The 20,647-nt window shown below is 42.3% G+C and overlaps 1 protein-coding gene across 3 annotated transcripts in view; it reads right to left on the bottom strand.

The window, feature by feature from the left end:
• Positions 1-20,647, bottom strand: part of RSRC1 (arginine and serine rich coiled-coil 1) — a 305,589-nt gene that overhangs the window by 106,454 nt on the left and 178,488 nt on the right. The window lies entirely within an intron of this gene.

Genomic DNA, 20,647 nt, shown 5'->3' with positions numbered 1-20,647 from the left:
ACCTGTTTTTAGTGGCTTGTCACTTTGCCCAGGTCATACTACAATTTTACACACCAGATGTCTAGAATACCACGGTGTTTTACAGCACTCACTTGGGACATGGGATGACTTGCATTCTGAGCCCTCCTCTTTCTGAGGCAACTTAAACCCACACCTCTCCTACTTCTCAGGACACAGTTTTAATCATGAGGCTACAGAACAATTTGGGAGGACCCATCCTCTTTACACTTCCATGGGGGAGAGGAGGCACTGGACCACTGGATAGTCATGAATGCAAGAGAGTCATGGGACCAAGAGAGCAATCAAGAAGGAACACTACATCTCAAGCCTAGTACCCAGGTCTCACCTTTTTGGCAAAAGCTCTAAACAGTATGCAACTGTACAAAAGGTAGACATCACAACCCTGTATTTCCAAGAACAAGCAGAGTCACGAGTCAGGAGATCAAATAGAGTAGTCCAGGGATGGGCTGAGCCAAGAAGCCAGGAGATCAGACAGAAAGCGAAAGTAAGGAGTAAGCCAGAGGGCACACCAAGGCAGTCTTGGGTCAGATTGCCCTCTTGCCCGGACGCTTCTTGTTCCAGGCCAGGGGTTTATATGCAAGAAGTCGAGGGCCAGATGACCCCAGCTGGCCACTCCAGTAACAGAGAGTGAGCAGGTTAGGGCCTACTGGAGGTTTCATGCCAGCTTTACCAATCCAGGTGGCTAGCTATGGGGTAGCCACTGAGATGAGCAGCCATGCTGTCAGGCCAAGACCCCAGGTTCCTGCCAGCATCCTTATCAGGTAGTTTCCCGAGTTCTCAGTGGCCTGAAAACTCAAATGACATACCTATTGTGCAGTCCCGATTCAGATTACAAAAGCTTCAAGGAGGAAGGGCAGCAACTCAAACACAGTTTTCTGTCGCTCAGCACCTAGGGTGCCTATACATGAGTGCAGAGGCTGCTCTGATGTGCTGCAAATACAGTGCATCAGAGCATGGCAATTACAGGGATGCTGATACACGAAAGGCAGGAGGCTGCTGAAGTGCAGGAATTACCATGCTCCAGCAGACTCTATTAACCAAGTCTGCTCTGATATGCTGCATCCTTGCACTTAAAAATGGTGGTGGGAGCACTTGACCAAAAATTCGTCAAATGAGCTTTAGTTCTAGCACCTCCACCACCATTTTTAAGCATGGGGATGCTGATATACGAGACACATCAGTGCTTTAATTAGAGCAGCTCCAAGGGCCACTCTAAAGTGCTGCCCTCCCCACCCCAACACCTGGAGCACATATAAAAATGCCCCTAGAGAACTAGATAAGGCCATATCTTCATTTTGTGCTGTGCAAGACTGCTGCCCACACACTCCAAACTTGGAATTGACACAGTCATACCACTGTTGCTATCCTTAAGATGCGTATCTCAGAGCAGCCTCAGTGTCTCACTTCTCAGTTAAGTACTATGTAGTGCATCGGCGAGCAAGCGAGTACATGAGAGAGAGAGAAAGAGGCAGGCTGACATTGAGAGAGGCTTATTCTTCTGTAACGGTTTGAAGAGTGATGAAGAGCCAGTGCAGATATACCTAAATCTCTCCATTGAGCCTACAGAAAGCCTAGATGCTCCCCTACATTACATCACCTCCTTACATTACATACATAAAGAGAAGTGAGGGGAAGAATGAGTAAAAGTAATTAAAAGAATTACCCAGCACAGAATCATGTAATTTGGGTTGTTTAGGTTAAGTATGCTTCTAAACATTGCTTTGCCTAAGATCATCAGTAAAACTAACACAGAAAAGGACTCAAGTTATTTTTACTTTGCCTTCTTCCCCTTTCCAATATATGACCATGTGATTATTTTAATCTTGTGGCGGCAATATGGCTATAAATCACTGCAGATTTTACTCACTATTCTGCTAAAGCAAAAAAAGGTTGCTTCTGCATATACATGTTTTCCATTTGAAAAATTCTTTAATGCAAGTCCAGTTTTTCCTTTTAAAAATAGGCCAAGGATATAGATGCATTGCATGTGCAAACACCATTTCCAAACAAAAGAGTAATTACTTTCATCTTCACTGTTTTATTGTTTAGTTTAGAAATGTTTTTCTTACAATAATCATAATCATGTTTTACACTCACATCTCAGTCTCACTCTTTCTTATCAGATTCTTTAGTTTCAGATCAAAAACAGATTCTTCAGCAGTATCACAGTAAAGCCAAAACACCAGGCAAGGCACTGTCAGTCATGAGTACTATAGTACATTAAACTCCTGGGCATTTAATGAAGGCTATTCATCAAATATTTTTGCAAGAAGAAATTGGATGAGTACTTTGAATACAGTACACAATCAGTATTATATGACAAGCTTCAACATGACTATGTCATGACTTCCTGCTAAGAGGCAATTTTTCCAAAAGTAATCAATATACCCAATATGTTTTAAAGTAGGCAAGCAATTAGGATGGGCTTTAGTATCTAATGCAACAATTTTGAGTGATTAATCTTGTGGATATCTCAGAGAGTACCAGAAGTTTGCACTGAACAAACTGAAAATGTAACAATGTTCTATTAGTGACACAAAATAGAAGCCACATCCTATTTTGGATCCTTTATTAGGGTCAGATTAGTCCTGCTATCTTCCATTTCCTAACAGGACTTTTGTGAAAGCAATGGTATTTGTCTAAAGAAAGAGCCTAGTTCTCATTTGGCAAATGTCTTTCTACTGGCTGTTCTCCCCTCTCCAGTATCTCTATCATTTTGTTACAATTTCCTTCTGTTTTACTCTCTTATACATTCTATGTAACATTGAAGATGCTATTAGCATCTGATATCAAAAACTAACAACGATTCACATGTCTAACAAACAGTGCTACTGGTGAATTCTAATGACAATGGGGTATGTTCTGATGACAGAACAGTGGGCATGTCTACATGTGTCACTGCAGCGACATTGTTACTGCATTGTGATTTAGTACTTTTTTTTGGAAGTACTAAATCATGGGGCAGTAACAGCCTGTACTGCACCATGTTCAGTTATTTCTAGCAGCTACTTCACCATAGTGGCACACTACACCAGGGAAGTTTCATAGTTTCTAGGGTCAGAAGGGACCTGAGCAGATCATCTAGTCTGACCCCCTGCCATGGCAGGAAAGAATACTGGGGTCAAATGACCCCAGCGAGATGTGCATCTAACCTCCTCTTAAACACCCCCAGGGTAGGAGCCTGAACCACTTCATTTGGAAGCTGGTTCCAGACCCTAGCCGCCCTGACTGTGAAGTAGCGCCTCCTGCTATCTAACCTAAACCTACCCTCTGCCAGCTTGTGACCGTTATTCCTGGTCACTCCTGGCGGTGCTCAGGGAACAGTGACTCCCCCAATGCCTGCTGATCCCCCCTGACTAGTTTATAAAATGCATTGCTGTGGTGAAGTAAAGTGCATTGCTGTGGTGAAGTAGCTGCTAGTGTTGACAGCTGCAGATGCTACACTGTCATAGCGCGTTGCTTCAGCCACACCCAGTGTCATGTGTAGACACACCATGTATGTCATACTGCCCTGAAAAAAGGGTGGCATGATGCCAAAGCAGGATTGGGGTGCAATCAGCAATGTGAAATAAGCCCCAAAACACCAGTACCATTTATAAAACACATGCAAACCAACATGTTTCTTTCTTTAATGTATTGTTCTCCACCTACACCTTCTCCAAAATCAAAAGCCCATTATAGTTTTAAAAAGTCTTAAATATACTGTTCAGTATTGTCCACAGGGACTTTTAAAATACTTTCTTCCTTTTATTTTTATATAGAAGTAGAGATTGATATAAAACAAAAAGTGGGCGTACTACAGGAAATGAACAAAGAATAATAGCTCCTTTTTTAAAATACGTTTTAGTAACCTTCTGAATATGTCTATTTCTACTAGTCAGTCAAAAAAGTTAATAAAAATGGCAGACAGCCATTTTTATACATAGCCTAAAACACAACTGGTGTCTGAAAACATGTCTTTGCAAAAACATGCACTGCAATATTTTAAGATTTATTAAGTCAACACCTCATAATCATCTCTAAATCTAATGGGACATGAATGCATTTCATCAGAGATGAAAATCTTCAGTGACTGCTAAAATGAAAATCAAAAAATTATTACGATCTAGTAGTTTGGCTTGCAGCATGCATTAATCAGAAATCATAATAAATCCACATGCTTCTTTAGACAGCACATTAGTCAAACAGTTTTGTATGATAACGACGTTGACTAATGGGCTCAGAGTTAGAAGGGTCAATCATAAACTCATCAAATGCTTCATTTAATTTCTTAATTTGGACAAACACAATTTGTTTATGGGAAAGATATCAGGTGTTCTTGAATGAATAATGGCTATGAAACCAAACTCCATTAATCAGCTCATGATTACAAATGACTCGGAGATTGTTTATTCTAATTTCATTCATTTGGGTCAACAAAGAAAACATGAGCAAATGAAACCATTTGGAAAAAATGGCACACTTATTTCTCCATATTTAATAAGGTTGTGATAAATAATCTTTCAATACTGTAACACAAGGATTTTATTACCCAAGTTAAAAACCATTCCTTGTTCAAGTGGAAAATTAATGCATATAATAATATCACAGAGACATAAAACAAAGAGTTTTAAAGTGCTAGACAACTACAGTAACTAACAGCATTCCCACATTTGAAATGCTGCCTTATTATACAAACCTTGCAAACTCAAACAGAGCAATGATTCCACATTCTGTGAAAACCGTCAGTATTGGTTTGCACTTTAAACACAAGTCATTGTAAGAAAAGGGGGTTTTTTGTAGGTTGGAACCTAAGTCATTAAAGAGAAAAGAAATGTCATATTAAAAAGTCCTTATAGCTCTGAGTGTAAGGAGTACCACATTCCTGTTATATCAGCCATTTTTAGATCTTGTACCTCATGTACTTTGTTCTGAGATACAGACTCACATTCAGAAATAACTGTCACTGTCTCACAATAAGGGCCACATTTTCAACATAAAATATCCACTGTGCAAAGGAGTTAAGCGTAGGGTGACCATATGTCCCAGTTTGGCCAAGACAGACCCAGACTTCGTAGGCTGTCCCAGCTGGTTGGTGCACATTGAAGCAGAAGCCCAGATTGGTGTCACCCTTCCCACATGTGCCCAGCCCAGGCTCCTCCTGAGCAGACTTAAAACAGGGGGGAACCTGGGCTGAGCACTGTTCCTCCTGCCTGGGGTGGGAATTGGCTGGGGCAGGGGTGGGACAAGCACCTGTGCAGAACAAGCCAGGACAGTGGAGCAAGGCTGGGCAGTGTGGAGGCCCATGGCTGGGCTCCATCCCCCATGCACAGAGATTGGACCCCCCCCAGGAGCAGCCCTTGTGCAGTGCCCCCCAGGCTCTGCCAGCCCGTGCTGCATGGCTACACAGAGCCTTCCCCTCCACTGCTGGCAGCCTCATGCCCTGCCCGTGGCTACCGCTGAAGCCTGTGTGTGGGTGCACAGTGCGGGCTGGGAAAGCCTGAGGGGTACCACATGGGGTGGCTCCCAGCTGGGTCTCCGTGGGGGACTCTGAGCAGTCCCGCCTGTCGTTGCTCTGCCATCAGGGCTCCCAGGAACCCAGAAACCACATGAGTGTGTGTGTGCGCACGCGCGCATACACACATCACACCAGATTTCTCTAAAATTATTATGGTTTCCCTAATTAAATACGAACTGTTATATATGCAATCCCAAGATTCCATCTTGACATTGTAATATTTCTGGTTTAAATCTGTTCATGGCCCCTGACACACATCTTCAGTAGTAACCTGGCCATATGTTCATTCAATTAACAGTGTAAAAAAATCCAGGAATAAGTGACAAAGCTGTCACACAAAGTGTGTAACAACTTCTTGGTTGGTTTGTATCACACTTTTAATTGAGCACATGGCCAGTGCTCCCAGCTGATCAGGGCTGCAGCAGAGGTAGCAGAATGAGCACAATGAGCTCCCTCACATATGAGTCCCAATCAGCTGATGGAGCTCCCAGCCATGGGAGTGCAGGATGTCCCCCACTCCCCTCAACCCTCCCCATCAAGGCTGAGAGATTTTATCATCAACTAGGGGCAGGGGGCTGGGAAGAGCATACTGCAGGGGCAAGCGAAGTCCAGCCCATGGGTCAGGTCCGGCCAGCAGTGGACTCCATTTCCCAGACACCCCTTCTCACATGGCTGGGGCCACTCTCCATGGAGATCCCAGCCACAACTGCACTGTGATAGCACAAGAACGCATGGCAGGGCAGGGCAGGGGCCTCTTCTGGAGCTGCTAGGATCTTGCAGCGGAGGCAGCTTGGTTGAGGCCAGGGCAGAGCTGTGATCTGCAGCCTGCATGTTTCAGACAGCCTAAATGCTCCATGGCTCTGCCCCAGCTTGGGACCAAGCTGTCACTGCTATGAAGAGCCAGGGAAGAACTGTAATCCGCTGCCCGCACATTCCTGCCTGGAGCATGCATGCTGCAGATTGCAGCTCTACCCTGGCCCCAACCAAGCTGCCCCCCAGCGCAAAATCCCAGCAGCCACCTGCCCTGCCACATGCCTTGCCAGTGCAGCTGGGGCTGGTCTCCATGGCAACCCCAAACTTACACTATCAGAGCACAGATGCGGCTGCAGTCTCCATGGAGACTGGCCCCAGCCATGCAGACAGGGGCTGCTGGGAAATGGAGTCAGGCTGCCAGCCAGATCTGTCATTTTGCCCACCCCGGTGTACTGTGTGGACTGGAGAGAGAAAGCTGAGCGATGCTGGGTGAGTTTGAGGCTGTGTTGGGGATAGAGGGATGGCCTAAACCTCTGAAGGGGAAAAGTCTTCTTTCCGGGTGGCCGTGCCCCAATAACTGCCTATACTGAAGAGGAACTGTCTGGTTTGCTGCTTAGAACTTGGTCCGTACTCCTTTCCCATTTGAAGAAGTGAAGTTGTTCTTTTCTCAGGGGTTGGAGTGTAAGGTAGCTTCCTGACAGAGAGCCACAGGTAGCTAGGGAGGGTGGAGGATGAAAAGGCAAGGGTCTCAGTGTTGGAAGGAGTCAGGGCTCCTCCCCTACTCTAGAAGTCATGGCTGGCATGGTTTCAGGGGAGTACTCAAAGACTATACAAAGCTGGTGATCTTAAGTAAGTGCATAGCAGCATGACTCCTAGCTTTAGGAGCTGGGTTTCTTGTTTGCTCTTCTTTTAGCACCATGATTATATCCTACTTAACTATCCAGTGGTCCAGGTTCAATACACAGAAGTAAAGTGTACCTACCTAATGGGCTGGTGACTTGGTCACTCTTGTGGGACATGAGAAATGTGGGTTCAACCACTGAAGGTTGAGGGAAGCCTAAAAATCAGGCCTCCCATGTCCTGGGTAAGTTCTCTAACTAATATGCCATTTATGGAAGCGGGAAAAGAGGATTTGCTTTAATGGAAGCCAATGCTTCTGTTTTAAACACAGCCATTCCAGAAGCAGCTTCCTCACTCAAGTCCCAAATCTTGCTAAAATGTCTTTACCTTATGTAGTCAATGGGGAAATTTGTTATCAGACAGGTTTTTCTTATCATAAGTTAAAACTCCTCATTGAGAAAATGGGAGAGCTATATGCCTCTGGAGTAAAGTTAAGAACAGGCTCTGGAGGCATCTAAATGTTTCTTCATTGAAAGGAATGAGAAAGCTCTGCCCTGTATAACTATACAGGATGGGACAGCATTGGCCCTTGAAACGGACAAGATCCCCACTGTAAGAATAGAACAGCTTTGAATTTACGCTATGCTACCAGATGTAGTTACCTTAGAGATTAAGTAGAATTTAGCTGTAACTGTACACATTTTCCTCATATTCGCAAAACAGAGAAGGATGCTTAAACCACTGCTTTAGAAGTCATTAGATAGATGCTTATTTCTGACTCTGCCACTGACTTTCTGTCACTCATACTCTGTAATATAACTATTTCCCTATTTCTTTAATGCAATTGGGGGTATACAATTCATTAATAGATGTGAGGTACTTAGCTTTTAGTGCCAGAGAAATGCCTATTAGGCTAACATGACATGTTCAGCCAGGCCCTTCTGTAATACCTAGCACAATATGGAATTCTCAAGAGGACACCTTTATACAAAAGGTTCAACAATGAAAAGGAGAGGTTTTTAATTTGTTTCTATCCCCTTTCCTAAAGCTGAGTGACAGATTCTGGCAAACTTCACATTTGGAAATGAGATGGAAAGGCCTTAAACATTTAAGCACATGATAAATGCCCATCAGCAAGAGACAGTGTTGCTGAGCAGATTGAGCATTTTAAAGCCCTTTTCTGGGCATACACTATATAAAAATCCAGCCAAACCTCTTCACTTTCACTTCTTGTGAGAAATCTAAACTGAAGGGTGATAAGCATCCAGGGATTTACAGGGAAAGCTGTCATAATGTGTTTTAGGGACACATATTCTGGCTAAACCTTTAATGACTGTAGACAAAAGTAGGCACCTTTAGAGAGCATGTGATAAAGTAAATTATGTTAAATGTGAAATGTTGCAAGCATTCCTTTTCCAGGGAAAGCAACATTAAGAAATAGTGTTTTCAAAAAGACAGAGACAAGTTTAAGAAAAAAAAAAGTCACACAACCACACATTGTTTCTACAGCCAAAATAATATATAATTAGATTACTTGGCAAAGTTTACTAAATATGAAGATATAAAAAAAACTTAAGCTAACTGAAAAATTGTCTTTGACTTAAGATCAATAGCAGGCCTGCAAGATTCATCTGCACATAATTAGCACACATATTTGCATCAAAATCATGTATACCATATGCTACAACATTACCAAAATCCCATTAGTTATAATGTAAGCATGAGGTACTTTCATTTGTTGCTAGCATGGAAAACAGATCTCAGATAAAAAAAAAATAAACACAAAAATAACAACTCTAAAAGCTTTAGAATTAATTCTAAAAGCAATAAATTTTCATTAAACAATAAGCACAATTACAATAAAGTCCACTTAATAGCTTTATTCTGAGTCAATGGCATTCCCATTTATCTTAAAAGAACGATTTTCCCAGGTTCTATAAATAATTTTTGGCAAAATATTTTGGCCACTAAAAATGAAAGTCTTTCAAACCTTATTTTAAAAAAATTGTTTTAAAAGAAGCTATTTAATTTTGTTTAAAGACCACTATTCCTATATATGAAGGACCCTTTCATTTCAATTGCCCGTTTTCCATTTTTAACTTTTTCTAGTGCATGCCCTTTCATATTAAATTTCTCAACCCAAATTCATTAATTTGCTGAATATTCCATATCTGAATTATTCACATGAAAACAAAGTGTTGCTAAGTTACTCTGTTGTTTATTTCACTCACCAATGACACCAAAAGAGTTGCACTTCAAACTTGTCATATCTTCAGTGAGACCGAGTGTCTTTAACATCTTTAACATGGCTGCATACATTGATTCAATAAAAGATATCACCCTAAGAAATCCTTGTTTCTTACTTTACATTTCCCTAGAAATAATGAAGTTACAACCACTTGAAAAAATTTATTTTTTTGGCAACCTATAAAGTCCAACATGTATCTGCATGTATGCTGCCAACGCTGATAACAGGTGTGTAAAGGTATGAACAGATATTACATTTGTAGGACTACAGAAACCATTCAACCACTACAAAATGTGACCACACAGGTATGCAAACCATCTGTAGTGCTAGAAATGTGGCCTAAAATCTACAGGAAAGTAGCTTTCTGAAATAGGAACTACTCTGCAGTGCTATGTTTTGTGCCATCACGTGTAACATCTGTTTAGTTACATGTAGCATTACAGGGGCCTCTATAGTCCCCAGTATCCCAAGAAGGTTGTGGGGTGGGGTGGGAAGGAAAGCAGCTGGGCCCTTGGCAGCTCACCTGGTTGCCAGAAGCTGTTAAACAGCCCTAGTGGGACCTGCTGTCCTCAGTGCGTGGGGCAGGGGAAGAGCTGCTTTTCCTGTGGCAACAGCAGCAGCAGGAAGGACTAACACTGTCAGTACAGGAAGTCTGGGAAGAGCCATTGAGATCAAATGCCAACCTGTTGGAGAGGCAGGGTCACTGACAGGGTACCCTGAAGATGGTGGGGGAGGGCCCAAAAGAGCAGCCCCCTATAACTCGCTCACAGGAGAGCATGCATTTGAGACTTTGGCGCTGTCTAGCCAGGCACTGAAACACCTACTTGTGCCTATAACACTATTTTTAACCCAGTTTTTACAGCTAAGCCAGGGCTGTGCAACTGGCAGCCCATGGACCTAGCTGTCACTCCAAACATTGCTCCTACTGTGACAGCTGCAGCCAGTCTCTGGAGCAAGGCAGCAGGATGGAACAGGGGTCCCATAAGCATGCTGCTGACATAGCTGTACCAGCCTGGGGTCTGCATTACTTGTGGAGCAGCAGTGGGAAGGCAGGAGGGGGCTCATATGGCCAGGGGGCTGCAGGCAAAGGGGGTCCCAGAAGCCCACATGAAGACATATAGTCCCTGTGACATGTGGTCCACAAGGTTTATGGCCTGGGGCCTGCAACCAGTGCGTTGTGCAGCCCCCAGCCATTCTAAAGCTGGACAGCTGTGATTTACTGTTTTGAACTGTTTTCAAGTATTGGATCCACATGCAGCTGACTGTAACTTTAATAGTAACTGGCTAGCAGTTAACCTCCTAAGGAGGTGGGTGGTAGAAAGAATGATTTCAAAACTGCCCTGCCAAACTTGGTGTCAAAGCCAGAAATGGCCACTAGAGAATAACTAGTAAAAGTGTGTCCTAAGCAACAAATAGCTACCCTACATATTTCAGCTATGTGAAATTTGTTCAAGTATGCCCTGGAAGATCTTTGTGCTTTGGTAGAAGGTGATTTAATTTGAGGAGAGGGAGAAGCAGCCAATTTGTTCAATCATATAAGACTCTGAAACAATCTGAAATCCATTACTAAGTCTGCATGGAAACTGTTTATCCTCTAGACATGTTTCCAAATGCTACAAATAATCTGGATGATTTGAGAAATGGTTCTACTCTGTGAAGGAAATAACAGAAAGCTCTCAAAACATTTAAATACATTGACTTTTGTTTTTCCAAGGGATAAATGAGGCTTGGGGGGGAAAAACAAACAGTAATATACATGCATTTGTCCATGTGAAGATACAGTTTAGGTATAAAACTTTGTGTAAAACCTTACATTTATTCTATCCTTATAAAAATATGGTATGGTGGTTCAGCCATTACAGGGCTTCAGTCTTGCTCATCCACCTAGCAATATTCACAAGAAAGGCAGTATGACAACATTAGTTCAAAAGGAAGATGAGAACGCTCCTTCATACAGGTGGGAACTTTCCAACAGAAGGAAAAACATGAATTAATCCTTTCAGAAATGTAGGTATGCTACAGGGTCTGTAATATAACAAAAAAAATTGTACCAAGGAGTGACAGGCCAACATGCCAATATTGCAATCAAGTAGTGTTGTTTTGTTGGGTTTCTTTCTGAAAGGGAAACAATAAATAAGCCAACATATCAGAAATGGAAATCTCCAGTGAATGGAAGTGAATGAATAATCCACAAAGAAAAATGCTTCTACTTAGCGTTATAGCCTGGTAGTAGCTTTCCAGATGATTCAAGATATCTTGAGTTTGCAGAACAAATCTTACCTGTAGAGGGGTAAGTGGTGCTTTGCCAAGGGGTAAAAGCTTGAATTTTAATAATGGTGGTGTAGCTTCTGATTGGCCAATGCTCAGTGAGTAATGATGTTCCTCTGGAACCAACTTCCAGACCCTGGGGGTCTTTAAGGTGAGGCTTGACGTCTACCTAGTCGGGGTCATTTGAGCCCAGTTTTTCTCTCCTGCCCAGATGATCTACAAGGTCCCTTCCGACCCTACTTCTATGAATCTATGTTGATGTACGTCAACACAACTGTCAACAATTGTCAACAAATATGTGTTGCATTGGGTATAGTGGCTATATATAATAACATTTTGCAGTAAAGGGGTAGTGCTCTGATTGGGGAAGTAAGGGCTGAACTGAGATATGCACCAACTTCAAAAATAAAAATTCTTGTGGGTAAACTAGCATTATGAGTACTAACTTGCTCACTTTATTCAGAATACACAACTTCCAAAGCAAACTGCTTAAAAACATTCTGTTGTTGAAATACATTGCTGTACAAATGGCTGAAGAGAACCGAGTGGCAGTTCCTTGCAGTGAGGTAAAAGTGCTCCTCATGCCTGAGCTCAAGAGTTCCAACACTGCAGACAACCTGAGAACAGGAGATGGAGAGAGGCCCACAACAGCTGGAAGTGTCTTATTAGACCCTTGCTGTGAGATGTAGAGACAAATGGTGCTTTTTCACACTCTTCTATCAGAGAAAGGATAATAGAAGTTCATATAGAAGTGCCTGGTTGGTTGACAAATCAAAGTTAGCCATCCTTGAAAGGGTCCAAGGTGAAGTCTGGCATGCTACGTTACTGAAGAACATTACCCAAGCTGAGCATTCTGATGATTAAATAGGCTGTGTTGGTACAGAATTGCTGGGATAGTGCCTATTCAATCTTTTGAGTGGGTAGGAGCGAACACTTATTTGTTGTAGCTGACCTACGGAACTGCTGAGGAAGAGAGCCAGGGAACTGAATACACAGCCTTAATGATAGGATAATAATTTATCTGAAGTAACAAATTGCATTGTCTCAAAAATAAAACTTCTCACTCTTAAAATCAGCATCCTACAATGGAGACGTATACCCTTTGGCATATATCAAAAGTCTGAATTCATAGTGTACACCTGCCACAATGAGAGACAAATACTTCCTGTAAGATAAATGGACAAACACATTGAAAGAAGCTCCTTGCAGTTTTGGAGTTAGTAGCTAATATAGGGGATCCAGAGATAAGACGATGGAAGAAAGACCTTCATTCAGGTTATGCATCCAAAACCTGATACAGCGGATGAACCAATGATGCAGCTGAGGCGCAGAAAATGATGACATGCTTTCAGGCTTGCCAATGCAAGATTTATTTATTTATTTTACTGACAATCCACAAACTTTTTACTCACAACCAAACTTCTTTACTGGCATATGTTTAATAAATGTATATGTAACCCATCTGCCAGGCCCTGGATGGTAGTAACAAGGGCCAGGTTCGTATTTAGGAGTTAAACACTGATTTTCTAAATTTGGTTCAAGTCCCCAGACAAAAACCTGAGAAAATAAATGTTAATGCGGTATTCTGAAGTGAACAAACTTCCCCATCTGATCTTGTAAGCATAAGTCATGTGGCCCTGCTTACCTTTGAGGCAAACTGCTCCTATAGACAGGTGATAGCCATGAGGACACTGTGGCAGCCCACTCCTTGGGGGCAAGGGAAAGGAGTTATGGAAGCTCCCATGGGCAACAAAGCTCTGATTCAGAACTTCCTGTAGGTTACTATGCTGTAGTCTGACTCAAGCATAAGGTGGTACTATTCTCCTCTGTCTGTCCGTCCGTTCAACACTTCTATCCAGCCTCATTCCAATGACAGTTCTTTAATCAAGGTCATGGTTTCTTCATTTTTTTTTTTTTCTATGGATAGCTCAATTTTTAAGGACTTTACAGTCAACTGTTTTTAGGGGGGGTTTTGTTTTTACGTAGTTGGCAACTCACATCTCTTTGTACTTCTTTATCAGCTGCACAAGAATAACTGAAACCAAGGATACCTGGACCATTCTTCAAGGTTTCATAGGTAGAAGGCATGAGCATGGGCAACCTTAATCATGAGGAATACATGAAGATCAGTATGTCCATGATTGATCACATAAGAATTAAGTGAAAGAGAACGGTATATATAAGGTTTGAGACTTCCCAGAAGCCTCTCTGATGAAGAGAAGACAGGTGTGGTGTGCTAACCTTTTTTCGAATGAATCCAGATGATAAATATGGATTGATCTGATAGCCCAAATGATAATGAAGGAGAGAAGCAAAATTCCGCAGCAGAGATTCAGTCAACAAAAACTGAGGAAGCCTTAATGTTACATACAGAGAAGTGGTCTGTGCATATAAAGATGGTTCCAAGACCTTCATGACAGTACCCTGTATTCTGGTAGTAGATTAGGTTTAGAGAATGCAAAGAGAGTCTACGTGCCCAGTAGAAATTCAGGTTCAGATGTATCCTCTAATCCCCAGATACTGTAAAAATGGCTCTAACAAATAGTGCCTATAGAGAGATAAAGTAATGTCAGTGGAAGCTGTCCTGCATGAGTTGGTATCAATGCTGAGGACAAGCTGAATGGATTCTCATCTTATTAGCAAGTCAAATGACATGGATGGAACTGAGGTTAATGGTACTGAAGGATGGAGACCAATGAAAAGCTAGTATTGGAACAGAACTACTATGCAATGATGACTGAACTGCTGAACCTACTGTGGCAGAGGATGCCAATTCACTGGCTTCTTTCTTGTCTTGAAAAGGAAAACAGGAGCCAAGTTTGTTCCTCTCTAGTGGCCAGGTTGCTTGCTGACAACAGGGCTGAGAAGGGAATGTCAGTCTCTTTCCTAGGGGCTGCAAGGCTTCACTTCAGAGCCCAACTCATCCCTAACCCCCCTGTCCTCTTTCCGTGTTCCAGTGGGAAGGGCCATGGGTGCATGAGGCTCCAGTAGCATTTGGGTTCCCAGAGGAGTCTGCACTCTCGGGTACAGACCAGATGTTTGGATGGGAAAGATGGTGCCCCCATCCTTACCTGACACAAACTAGATTCTATTTCAGTGGTTCTTACCTGGGATACCCCTAAATCCTCAAAATCATGAAGGGGTACCTTAAGTCTAATAAAACTGAGAACCATCAGGATAGGACTTCCCCCAGAAAAAGAAATATTTAACAAACTATCTTTTCAAGGGTATATATAACTGCATAATAGGAAGATTAAAAAAACTCCCAAAACCAATAAACAATGATTCAAGAGACTAAGAAAACTATTTATTTTTGTCAAACTAAAAACAAAGCAAAAAGCCCACAGGAAAAAAAAACAAACTACCCAAGCAGATATACAATAATCTGCTACGCGGTAGTAAAATAAATGCTGAAGTTGTTTCATCTCACTGCCATAGGTGATATTGAACAGAGAGGTCATGCGGCTCATTCTGACATTTATGGGCCCCAGAAGAGGAGTTCTGAGGGAAAAAGGTCATGCAGGTTCCATGGACAGTGACACTGCTGATCTTAAAGAATCTGATCTTGTAAGCATGGGGTCCTTGCACACCAAAAGTAGGACAAACACTCAACCAGCATACTTGAAAATACAAGTGGCAACTACAACATGAATGTTATCCCATCTAAACATATCTGTGCTTATGCAAATAAAAAAAAAAAGCAGCTATTCAAGCCACTTGTAGATTTCTACATAAACATTTCTGCCCACAAAAGTAAAAGCATCCTCAGCGGAACTCTGTATATTCATCAATATTTCAAATTAGTCTTCACCACATGCATTCTTAGAAGGTGAAGCCAAGAATCATAGAAGCCAGTTCTAAAACAAATTTGTTTTTACAGACTCACTTTGAAATGTTTCCTCAAAAATGCATCTTTAGTTGTACAACTATATTAAATTAGACACTATTAAATTAGTTACAGAAGTAAAATTTTAATGCAAAAATGTTAAGTGTTCAATGTTAATGATTTATTAGGGAATGAATAGTAAGTGTCCTTCAATGAGAGTTTTCACCCTTTTTAAATGCTGCCGATTTGTATTCTCTGGCTCGATCACCAACCTAGGACTCCTACAATCACACAGTAACAAAAATATGTTACTGAAACAAACCTCAAGGCCACATCCAGATAAGTGCGGGGCATTTGGCTCCCTAGGGACAACTAGCAGTGGCACACCTTGTTGTCCCCGGAGAATGCCTGTGCCATGCGCTTTCTGGCACATAGCAGGTTATCCCAGGTGGGGTGGGGGAGGCAGGGCAAAGAGCTGCAGCCAAATTTCTTCTGCAGCTAGGAGCCTGGCTGGCACTCAGAGTATGGCTCCGGTTTTGAGTGGTGCATGCTGCCTCCATATGCACTGCCCCACTTTTTTTTCTGCACAGGATTTTTTTTTACCCCAGGATCTCCCACAGTCAAAAAACAAACCACCCTGTGTGGGAAACACCAGAATGCACTGTGTGTGGCGGTGCCACATACTGAACAGCCATAGTTGTCTGGATGCAGCCCAAGAGGCGATTCAGAGCACACCCAGTATCAGTTAAAAATTTCCAATGTATCCAGAGACTGAATTAAAAAAAAAAATTTCAGATTTTAAATCAGCCCCAAGTATCATCAGTTTCTCTCTCTCAGGTATTTATGGAACAACCATCATTGTGGTCAAGCAAATGAAGATGCTTAAGGGGGAAAAAAATCACGAGTAGTTTCTTAACTTTCTAGCAGGGAGCATGTTTCACAGAAACTTAAGTTTTAGGAAGCTATGGACAAAGGATTTCACATCAGAGACGAAATGATTTCTTAAAATTGCGCACAATGCTCATTCTTCTCTAAATTTTTTGCATTTTAGAATAGTGCTTACTCACACACAAGATACCAAGACACAGCAATTGGCCGGTCAATCAGTAAAACAGTTGCTAAGATAGGATATTTACACCGATATGCCATAAAAACAAATGTTTAACATCTACACAAAGAGAAAGTCACCAAGGGGCTAATGCCTAGTACAAGGGCAACACAAACCGCCTTCCACAAAACAGATGAAGAATTAAAACCGAACGGTGGCAAGAGATTAAAGAAAAAAAAAAACTTCCAATGAGTGAAGGATCCACACATCCTATACAGAAATGAAGTCATTTAATGAAAAATCTGTCTTCATTCCTTTTTTAGCCTGTATGCAGCCCCAAGGAAATGTCGTAAGGTTTGTGGAAACCATATACAACACATAAACTGGGAAAAAGTAATAAGTACTTATACATTATATATTTTAAAAGGGTTCAATTTTCCTGCAAGATGCCCCTCTTCCATATTTAGAATAATGAAACCAACACATTTAGAGACACCTGCACTTAGGCCAAGAGGTACAGAGAAAAAGAATATGGAACCTACATGAACAAACATTTTAGAGCAAATATAATATGGAATAATTTATTACTGACAATCATGGTTTTCCCCTTAAAATATCTCAGAAGATATTACTATTTATACAGTTTTTAAATTAAAACATTCCTGAAGAAAATACAAAACAATTCCCACTCTAAAACCAACATAAAAGTGTATTACTGAATTCCCAGACCATAGCAGCCATGAGCCAGCACACATATTACAAATCAAAAGCTTCATGATTTCTCCAGGAAAAAAAAGTTTCTCCAGCCACAGATGCTGGACTTTGGAAAGTCAATGGATTCCAGCTATTTCATACCCAAAATGGGCAGTGAATTCTAAGTGAAGTCTTCACAAAAAATGCCATTCCAGCAGCAGATGTAGCAAGGGAGAGCATTCTCAAGTGCCTTAGTAAACATCAATCCCAAAAATGTCACAGAAGGAGAAGCATGGTCCTTCAGGCAGAAATATCCAATGGCACGTTTGGAATATCAGTATAGGACAATATCAGTATCTTGCATCCACCCGAGACCAATGGAAAGCCCATATAAAAGTTAGAGTACTAGTGTTATACAAATAGACTTTTGCCTATTGCTTTTAATCTTATGTTTTTCGTGAGTTTTGTATTGTTTAAGAAACTCCATTTTGTATTGCTCTGTAGCTTGACACGAGTGCTCAACCCTTTACTCTTTTGTACGCTGCATGGGTGAGAGTGTGTTTGTGGAAAAGGAAAACATCAGCTGGCAACTCGCTGAAGAATGCAGACAGATAAAACACCAAACAAGGTTCAAGCACCTACTCGGATGTGGTTCAAGCACCTACTTTGAACACCTTCAAGAGAAATTTGGATGTTTATCTTGCTGGGATCCTATGACCCCTACTGACTTCCTACGCCTGGGGCAGGAGGCTGGACTCAAGGATCTTACGGGGTCCCTTCCAGCCTTAATGCCTATGAAAGTCTATGAAATCTATGAAGAAGAATCCACCCCAGAACAGTGGAAGAATAGCAACTGACCTTCAAGAAAGAGCACAGTGATAACCCAGCAAAAGCCCAGAGGACTAGGTGAACTGACAAGGCTATAAAACATGGGACAAGACGTACCAATTTTGGGTCTTGTTCTGCATGTCATCTTGGAGCATCAGTTCATCTGACGAGGTGGACTTGCAGGAGCCCGGCTCCTATCCGTGATCAACTTGGCTGGTCACTAAGTTGATCTGAGCACTGATAAGACTGGTAATGTATACCAGCGCAGAACAGAAATTACAGTATGAATGTGGTGTGTGTATGTGTGTGCATTAAGCACTTAATCAATAAACACGGCATCTTGCCTTATCCTCCCTCGTATGGTCTTGCTCATGATTTGAGCAATTGGCAATTTGTGTAACAGGTATACAAGAAAGCATTCTGCCCAACTAGAAAAATTTGACACTAGTCTCAGTTTGTAAATGATTTAAGAAAGGACAAAGGTGTGAATTATGGTAGCAAGCTTGCAATCTGCTAATTAGCTGTAGACAGATGAGTAGTGTTCCACAGTCTCAGTTTTTACTATTTTCACTGATAAATTCCCTGATTTTTTTTTTGAAGTCACTCAGTTTTTATTGATTTACACCCATTTTTCAGTTCAAATCCCTGTTAACCATCATGAGTGGGACATGGCCCATTCCCCACTCATGCTGGTTAACAGGGATTTGAACAGAAACGGGTGGTGCCAGTAAGCTAAAACTACCACTGGGCCAGTTACCGGAGGCACAGGTTTCCAGCAAGATGTGGCGGGGGGAGGGCAGTGGTGGTGGCTGCATGTAGAGTGGTGGGGAAGCCACACAGACGCTTCAGGAGGGGGGCTGGTGCCGCTGCCTAGGGGTATCGCTCCTGGCTCTGACCCCAGGTGTGGTGGGCTGGGCCATGGGAATCATTCAGGTGTAGGTGGGTCCAAGCTGCACCCTGGTGGCTCCGGCTTCGGCCCTGCCCTGGGCACTGGGAGCTGCAAGCCCTGCCAGTGGTGGTGGGGCAGGCGGGAGAGCCCAGCCCCACTCCTTGCAGGGTAGGGCTGGTGGCAGCACCAGATTTTTCTAGGCCTTCAGGGCAGGCAGCAGCCTGCTCTTGTCCCATGCGCAGATCTGAGGGCATGCGCCCCACTGGGAAGAGCCCAGCACTGCCCCCCAGCCTGAAGGCCTCCCAAGGGATGTGTCCCCGGATCTGTCCGCAGGACAAGAACAGGCTACCACCTGCCCCAAGCACTGGGAAGAGCCCGGTGCCACAGCCAGACTGAGCCTGCAGTGGCAGCATACATACTCTTGTCTCTCACACAGGTCCAGGAGCATGTGCCGCCTGGGAAGAGCCTGGCGCAGCCCCCTTTCCCACAGCCTTCCCAGGGGTTGTGTAGCAACAAGAGCCATGCCCCTGTGCCCCGCACCCACTGACTGTTCCCCCCACTTTCCTCCCTGCTGCAGCCTCAGGAGTGGCCGACAGGCTGCGCCACACCCTTTTGCTAGTCCCAGCCTTCCTCCCTCCCTTACCATCTATTTTTCTCTGATTTAAAACAATTTTTTCCTTTTCTTCCTTTTATCCCAATTTCATCCTGGTTTTTATGATTCAAAGATAAACCCCAAAAAATTCCCAGATTTTTTTTTTAAATGAAAACCAAGAATGCAAAACACTACAGAGAAGCTACCTTCTGTTGCTATTTGGTGGTTTAATAAGAAATGAGAAGTTAACTGGAACCAATACTTGCAAACTCTGATTGGAAATGATGGCTGAACCTATTCATTTGAAAGGTAGATACTTTATAAAAATAACAATTTTATTTATTTGACATTTCATCAAGTCTTTGTCCTCTGTTGCTAAATAGGGAGATCACTGGGTAGGTTTGCCTTGTGAATTCTAAAATGTGCAGATCAATAAAGAAAGGACTAGAAAGTTTCTACTGCCTTGTTTTTCTTTTTGTTTACTATAATCTACAAAATAAAAGACACTATCATTTCATTCACCTCCTAGCCCTGAACTTTGAACGATATCTGATAGTTTTGTCATCAAGTTACTGTCTATAGGGATGGGCAAGATTTTTTTTGTGGCTGATATATTTTGCCACAGGAGGAGGGTAGAAAGGACATTCTTTGCCAATGACATTGGCCAACACATCTGAATTTGGAAAAATCAATTTCTTCCCACCTCTCCCCAGTCTTCAGTCACAATCACAACAGACCTTAGACACTTTCTCCTATGCCTGAAGAAGACAGAAAGGTGACCTAAAGATCCTTGCTCCTTTTTATCACCAAATCTACCAGAAATGGATAGTTCCAAAGTATGTAATATATATGCACACCAAATTATGCATTTTGACTCTTTCAGTATTTTAAGCACATGCTAAGCAAGTTCTGAGATTAATATACAGGAGCATTAGAAGCATGTCCTCAGTAACAGAGTGGAATTTGAACTGCTTCTCAGACAGGTCTGAAAACACAATTTTGATATCTGGATAGTAGCATGACACTACAGTAGAACCTAGGCTGAGGCTGCAGTGGTACCAAGTCAAAGAAGGCCTTCAAATGCCAGCTGAAGGTAGACAGAGAAGATAAAACAGTTGAAGTGACTGGCTGGGGTAGAACAAGA

The sequence above is a fragment of the Crocodylus porosus genome, unplaced genomic scaffold (assembly GCF_001723895.1).
Source record: "Crocodylus porosus isolate Cpor-Errol unplaced genomic scaffold, CroPor_comp1, whole genome shotgun sequence".
NCBI lineage: Eukaryota > Metazoa > Chordata > Crocodylia > Crocodylidae > Crocodylus > Crocodylus porosus.
This window is presented reverse-complemented; position numbering and strand designations above follow the sequence as displayed.